Source organism: Tiliqua scincoides, chromosome 6 (assembly GCF_035046505.1).
Source record: "Tiliqua scincoides isolate rTilSci1 chromosome 6, rTilSci1.hap2, whole genome shotgun sequence".
NCBI lineage: Eukaryota > Metazoa > Chordata > Lepidosauria > Squamata > Scincidae > Tiliqua > Tiliqua scincoides.
This window is the reverse complement of record NC_089826.1, coordinates 7,733,571-7,741,310: the sequence shown is the minus strand read 5'-3', so window position 1 is coordinate 7,741,310 and position 7,740 is coordinate 7,733,571. Positions and strand designations below refer to the sequence as shown.

The 7,740-nt window shown below is 44.7% G+C and overlaps 2 pseudogenes; both read right to left on the bottom strand.

Annotated features, from left to right (window-relative positions):
- Positions 1 to 310: 310 nt before the first annotated feature.
- Positions 311 to 433, bottom strand: LOC136656667 (5S ribosomal RNA; annotated as a pseudogene).
- Positions 434 to 455: 22 nt separating this feature from the next.
- LOC136656322 (5S ribosomal RNA) lies at positions 456 to 575 on the bottom strand (annotated as a pseudogene).
- Between the last annotated feature and the right edge of the window lie 7,165 nt (positions 576 to 7,740).

The window sequence follows — 7,740 nt, the reverse complement described above, 5'->3', positions numbered from 1 at the left end:
ATAACACATAGGCAGCCCGTAAGAGTCACTCTTATCCTTTTCAGAGTCAGCCTCCCATATTTCAGAAGCAGGGACCTGGGAGGATTCCAGTGAAAGAAAGAACTTGAAATCAGAAGTGAACTGGATGGCAACCTTCAGTCTCGAAAGAATATGATATCAGCCGACAGCACCCACTATTCCCAGGCGGTCTCCCATCCAAGTACTAACCAGGCCTGACCCTGCTTAGCTTCCGAGATCATACAAGATCGGGAGATAGTGTTCAGTATAGGGAGATGGTTGGCAACCTTCAATCTCGAAAGACTATGGTGTAAGCCTACAGCACCCGGTATTCCCAGGCGGTCTCCCATCCAAGTACTAACCAGGCCTGACCCTGCTTAGCTTCCGAGATCAGACAAGATCGGGAGATAGTGTTCAGTATAGGGAGATGGTTGGCAACCTTCAGTCTCTATGGTATAAGCCTACAGCACCAGGTATTCCCAGGCGGTCTCCCATCCAAGTACTAACCAGGCCTGACCCTGCTTAGCTTCTGAGGTCAGATGAGATCGGGCATGTGCAGGGTAACAGTTGCTGCAACTAGCTGACAATATTGATGGCTGCTCCCCATGCAACAATTTTGATGGAATGGAATCAGAGGGTAGAATGATTTTCAAAACTCCACAGAATATAGCTACACGCTCTCCCTGAAGCAAGACTTAAATAACTCTCATACTGTCTTGCCCATCCACAACTAGAAGAAGAAATTAAGTAAAATGATTAAAATTATGTAAATTCTTCATTATCGTAGTTAGAAGTGCGTTCTTTGTTAAAAAAAACACATAAAAATACAAAATGCCCCCATTTTGTGTTTAAAATATCCAAATTAAAAAACACAAAACAACGCCTTTTTGGTGTTTAAGATATTTTCCAGAAATTAAAATAGATTACTCTCCTAGTTAGAAATAAAACTGTGGCTGCATCTGCTGACACTATATTACCTATATCACCTACCCAGTACACTTTTAAAGTGTTTAAAGTTAATTAAAATGAGAACTTGGAATAAAAACATGCAACACTGCTGTCTGCCTTTCAGATCACAAAATCTGCAAAACAAACAAACAAAAAACAACAAAACTATTCACTCCAGCAGTGCTAATATTTTTAAGGCTTCCTATGACCATACCGGGAGGAAAGCATCGACATTTTTTTTCCTTTCTCATCCTTCTGCCAACACCATTCCACTACTGAATGGATCGATACTTATGAATTTTTAGGAGATGAATGAGCCACAGGTCACCACAGGTATTGGTGTTCCCGTGTCACTATTATCCAGGCAAGAATGCCACAAAGACCCTAGGACAAGAATCTCGTTAATGACAGGCCTGTTGAATTTAAGATTAGAAAGAGCATTTCAGAAGCCCTGTGGTATGTTAAGCTTTCCCAAATGGATCAACTAATAAGCAGGGACTTGGACCCTAGTGACTGGGTTAAACTCCCTAAATCTTGAACCCCATCGTTCTCTGTGCTTTTAAATTAAACATTCTGGCAGCACACTGGATGGGTAGAAAGTTAAGAAGCAATGTGGCCGTGAAATGCAGTTACGGTTAAATATTAAACTGTTGGATTGTGCAGAGCAATTGCAGAATCACAGAGCTCTTTGCCATGGTTCTGTGCTGCAGCAGCGGCGAGAGGCTGAACTCTCGCATCCCAAATAAAGATTGCAATTGTGGCTGCACAGAGAACTTCCTTACCAATCCAGGCCTACCTGCAGAGCAGGAGAGTCGACTCCCCAAGGCTACTCTCCTTGATTATACTGTTCCACTCAGCTGTGATCAGGTTATGCTGTGCAAAGCCGGACTGTTTCATAGAATCATAGAGTTGGAAGGACCTGCAAGGGCATCTAGTTCAAACCCTGCCTCTAGCAGGAAATCCTTCTAACATCTCCAGCAGGTGCCTATCTTTTATCCTTCTGCCAATTTAGAATGCAGATCGATCAGCTGGCACTCAGAAACCGCCATGGCACAAGTGAATCTGAAAGGACTAAATCATGAAAAGTGAATCATGACACAGACTAGAAGTCTTGCAATAGCTCAAGGCCTATAAAAAGCCTTCCACAAAGCAAGGCTGGCCTTTTCTTTGCTGCTGCTACTGCATCACAGATGTGAAACAGCAAGCAGTGGAGGGAGCCCTCATCCCACAGCTAACGCGAGAGATCAAACAGTTGCCCTCACGCTGAGAGCAGTTGCGTCAGGCCAGTGTGGGCCCAGCAAGTTTCCAGAGGGCCAGAGGCTCATTGGAGACTAGGGGCTCCCTGAGAGCCGCATTGGAAGTCCTCGAGGGCCACAAGTGGCCCCAGGGCCGGGGTTTGGACACCCCTGGACTAGAGCACTGAGCTGTAAGTTGCGGAAGCCAACTTCAGTAGTTGTCTGGAGTTTCTCCATGAGAAGATCAATGATGACAGGTAGGCTTCCCTCCTGCCACTCATCCCCTGCAATGCACTGCCCCTGGCAAGTGTTCGGTGTCACATATAAGGGCCCCAAATCCCACATGCGGCAAGGCTCATCGAGAGTCCCTGTTAAGCCCCAGCTACCTTGTGAGGATAATGGGGGCACTTTCGAGGAAGACAGAAATGTCAATAAGGGCAGAGTTACACATGCATGCATTTGTGGTTTTATTTTGAACAAAAATACCTGCTGGGGCAGAGGCTTGAAGCAACCTGAAACTGCAGTGAATTGGAGTGCTTCGTCCTCTGTAGTTTCTAGCCCGCCCATGCACTACACTCCCCCGTACACTACTTAGGGTTTTTAGAAAGTGTCTGTTGCTTTCATCTGAAGCTTCTTCAAAACTACAAACAGTGCCCAGGAGAGGGGTGTGTGATCAGACTAGGAGCCACAGTGCGGGCAGAGTGCTGAAGCCTCCCACCCTTCACTATATAGGCTACTTCACATAATCTTTCCTATGGCACTATTTGTAAAATAAAAATAAATAATTCTGGGCTGAAAGCACGCTCCACGTATAACACTTAGGGCCCAATCCTATCCACCGATCAGAGGATGATCAGGCAGCTGGAGAACAAGCTCTATGAGGAAAGGTCGAGGGAACTTGGTATGTTCAGTCTTGGGGAGACTGAGAGGGGATATAAAAGTGCTCTTCAAATACCTGAAGGGTCCTATGGTAGAAGGGGCAGATTTGTTCTCAACTGCCTCTGAAAGAAGAACTAGATTCAACTGATAAAAACTGCAAAAGATTCTGACTGGATATTTGGTTTTTGACCTTTAAAGCCCTATGCTGCTCTGGACCAGGGTATCTTAGAGATCGCCTACTCCCGTACAATCCGGCTCGTCCACTTAGGTCATCAGAGAGGGCCTTTTTACAAGTGCCGCCGCCTAGGGAGTTACATGGGGCGGCAGCAAGAAATAGGGCCTTCTCAGTAGTGGCACCAACACTATGGAATTCCCTTCCCCTTGACTTAAGAATGGCTCCCTCTCGAGACTTTTCGGCGAGGCCTGAAGACCCTTCTGTTTAAACAAGCCTTCTGAGTTCTCGGCCTTTTTAACATCTTTTCAACACCTTTTAATATTTTTTAAATACTTGGTTACAGGCCTGATTCTTTTATGATTTGCTGCTCTATGCTCTTTTTACCTGATTACTTTTTATCTGACTACTGCTTTTATGATATGTGTTATATGCTTTTATCTGTTTTTGAATTATGTTTTTAACCTGTTTTAACCTGTTGTAAGCCACCTTGAGTCCCTTTGGGGAGAAAGGCGGGGTAAAAATAAAGTTATTATTATTATTTTATTATATCAGGGGGAAAAATCCTGACAGTAAGGGGGGTTCAGCAGTGAAACAGATTGCCGAGGGAGGTGGTGGACCCTCCCTCACTGGAGATCTTCAAGCAGAGACCCCTACAGGCAGGGTGTTGGACTAGATGACCCTTCCAACTCTATGATTCTTACTGTCCAGCATTGATGCAGTCGTGCCAAGGGGGCTTGCGCTGCAACCTGCAGTAGGGGGATATTCACGGAGGCCTCCTCAAGGTAACAATACTTCCCTTACCCTGGGGCTGCATTGTGGCTACATTGGTGCCAGAAAGTTGGATAGGATCGGGCCCTTAATGCCACAGCGCATGATCTGAGGTCACAAAATACAACAACCTTGCTGAAGCTGAGTCATTCCAAGTCTGGATGGGTGTCTACCTGGAAATCCTAAATGTTGCCCTGCGTTCCATTACTGAAAATCAAGCGGGCTATAAATGAAATAAATAAAGTGCCTCAAAACCAGCACTTTAAAGTAAGAGACATCTAAGTATTTTTTAAAAGGCACCAGTTTTGCAGTGCTGTTTTAAAGGAAGGGAACACAAGAGATTCGACTCTCAGTAGTATCCTACACACTCCAGGCATGTTTGATATTAAGGGAACTGGTTGTTGTAGAAACCAACTCCCATAGTCTCATTAACGAGCAGCATTAAGAGCGCTCTCTCCCCCCAATGACTGAACATACTATAGTAAAGAATGTTAAGAAAATAAAAAAAAATTCACTCACTAATTTGTTTTCCTACCACTGCAAAAGCTTCCAGTACTCAGAGCTTATTATAAACCTAATCACTCCTCCAAACCACAGGCAATTGAATATCTCGTTTTATCCAACAATGCTAAACGGATTTTATTTCATATTGTTTTGCAAGAAGAGGAGAAACTATTGTTTAATGCTTGCACTTAAAATTCTTCAACACACTATTAACAGGAATGTGCTCTCCCTTCCCACAAAGTCTTAACAAGATATATTTTCTAAAACCCTGGTTAAAATTCTTTGTTAAGTGGAGAAACTGGCTAACCTTCACTCTGGCAAACATTAGTGCCAATGTATCCCTTAACTTTAGAAGCTGTGGGAGAGAATTTGCCCCAGGGAGGGATGGAGAACACATTCAGACCATTCCTGATCTCTTCATCACGATTAAGAGATAGGACCATGTCATTCAAAACCAGTTTATAGTGCAGGTTAGCAGCTCAGACGTTGAATGCAATCCACAGTTCAATCTCACCTTGGCTATGAATTTCACTGAGGCCTTAGGCAAGCCACTTCCAAACTGTAATACAAGGATAGTATTTACTTACCTTACAAGAAGGTTGTATTATCTTGATGTAATTAGTACATGTGAAATGCTTTGCACATGCAAAAAGCATTACTGTACATAAATGCCAAGTATTATTTACTATTCTCACTGAAATGCACAGTGAGATTCATTAACTTTGGTGAAACAGCTTTTTTAAATCAAGCTTACAAAGGAAGCACATACAGTACCATAAAAGGTTATCCAGGGTCAAGATTAAAAAAATAAAAAAGTTAAATTTGTATCCCATTCCCTCCCTCCCATGGAGATGAGAGTAATGTTTTAAGTTTCACAAAAACCTTATAATATAGGTTAGGCTAAGGAAGTGTCAGTGACACCACTAGCGGAGGGCATGAATGCCCTCCTCCATCAAAGTTTCAGACTGCATGAGATTATGGCGTAAGCCCTGATCAAACAATGGGGTTCACCCTCCATGTAAACTACAAATGTGCGCATGGCACAAGGCAGCAGGTTCTTGCAATTATTTGCAGTCACAGACAATACACTGTGCATTCAAGAATCCAACTTCTTCAGAGTTCCCAGCAATGTGGAGCATTGTATATGTATGCAGTATAACTCTGCCAGCTGCCTAGGACAGTGTTTCTTAACCAGTGGTACTTGTAGTACCACTGGTGGTACTTGAGGTGGTATTCAGCGGTACACATGGGAGCCCCAGACCCCCGCTGCCGCCAAGGCGTGAGATCAGCAGTGGGAATCTTGGACCAGCAAGCAGAGCTCCAACGTGCACTGGAAAAAGCACTTTGTTGTGTTGCATCTGGCCTCCCAATCCAGAAGTAACTGATGACGATATCACCGGTGGTACTTCCAATAGGTGGACCATGCAAAGTAGTACAGTGGGGGACAAATGTTGAGAAACGCTGACCTAGGACCTTCCTTTGCTGCACGGGCCACACAAGTTCTTTGAGCTCCCATTGCAACATTACAGTCAAAATCTACCTGTCTCCTCCATTAAGGAGAAACACAAGGCCCAGATGCAAAGAAAAGTTTCGCATCTCTTGGCTGAGAGAAGGATGAAGGCTGCGCGCAAACTGTTGTTATTACTGGGGAAAGACTGAAAGTACTTGGAAATTATGAATTTCATGAAATTATGAATTATGAATTCTGTTCCTGCACATCAAGATGACACACAAAGCTACTCCACTCTTATTGTCAAACAATTCAGACTTTGAAGTAACCAGTAATCCACTATGCTTAAAAATCTGGTACAGTATATTTAATTATTTCTGGACTGAAACCCATCCTGGTACAGCACTGAACAGCAGCATTCCACAAATTTTAGTGCCAACAGACTGCTGTTTAGGGGTCGAACTCAGAGACAGTCCACCAATAAAGCCGACTGAGATGGTCACTTCCAGCAGTGGGCTGGCTGCCCATCTACATCCACCCACTCACAACTCCTATTCCCCCTCTAAGGATTGGAAAAGGACAAGAAAGTGTGTAGAAGAAGAGGGTGGTGCATTAGTGTGTCTCCGATGCTCCAGCCTTCCATTCTCTTCCACACTTCCTTTCCATTCCACCCCCCTCTTACTTTTCCAGGGAAAAGGAAGAGCAAAGGAGACGACCCATCATCTAGTAAAGGGGAGGCTGCCTCAAGCACTAGGAAGTCTTGGAGCTGGCCTGGTGTTATTTTAATTGTGTGCCTTGAGCCTTATAGCTGTTCAAACAGTATGTGCAATGTGGCCAACCTGAAGAGATGAGAAAGATCGGCAGACATCCTTGACATTCTTTTGTTGGCACTGTGGCCCCTTTAAAAACTTGATGTTGGATCAATTCACAGTAATCAAACAGGCAAACATATAATACTGTAATTCCACTCCATAGATCTGATGAAGCACACCACAGGCTACACACACAAAAAAAATCCTATCCAGGCATTGCAATAGTGGAACTTGAATTCCATCAGCGTAAGACCTGGGCTACTGGCACAGCAGGTGCAGTGATGGTGTGCAGGCTGGGGCCACCAGCACAAATGGCTGGCAGCCTTGGCCACACACCAACAGAGCAGCCAGGCTCCACTGCAGGTAAGTCAGTGGGAGGGCATTCCAGGGGAGGATCAAGGCTGGCCAGGTGGAGATGTCAGTGGCGGACTGGGGTGGATATCTGTGGCAACTGCACCACCAATATCCTATGCCCTGGGCCTGACATCAATACACATACCCCAACTCGCTCAGATTTATACCCACCAAACAGCTAGCACAAATCCAGGAAGGCCCTTAGAGACCATGGCATGGCAGAGTGGGCAAATAAAAAAGTCACTATTCCATCACTGCCTGGTCCCTGACCAGACCATAGTATGCAGTAAATGCTGCACACTATGGGCTGCCTCAAGGTTCATTTTTTTCTTACAGAGACCTTTCCCGAGGTCATCTTGAGGAGGCCTCCACAACTGGCCTCCTCCACTGCAAGATGTAATGTTGGCACAGCTGCATCAGTGCTGGAAAGTTGGATAGGATTGGGTGATTTTTTCCCCTTGGATCTAGTTTTTTTAAAAAACTCGTATTCTATTTGAAAATAAAGAGTTCAGCAAAACCAGTGGCGTAGCTAGAGGGGGTGCAAAGCACTAAGTTTGGCATAGCTAGCAGGGGTGCAAACCCTCCTCCCCCCCCTTTGGACCCACTCCAGTGTACACC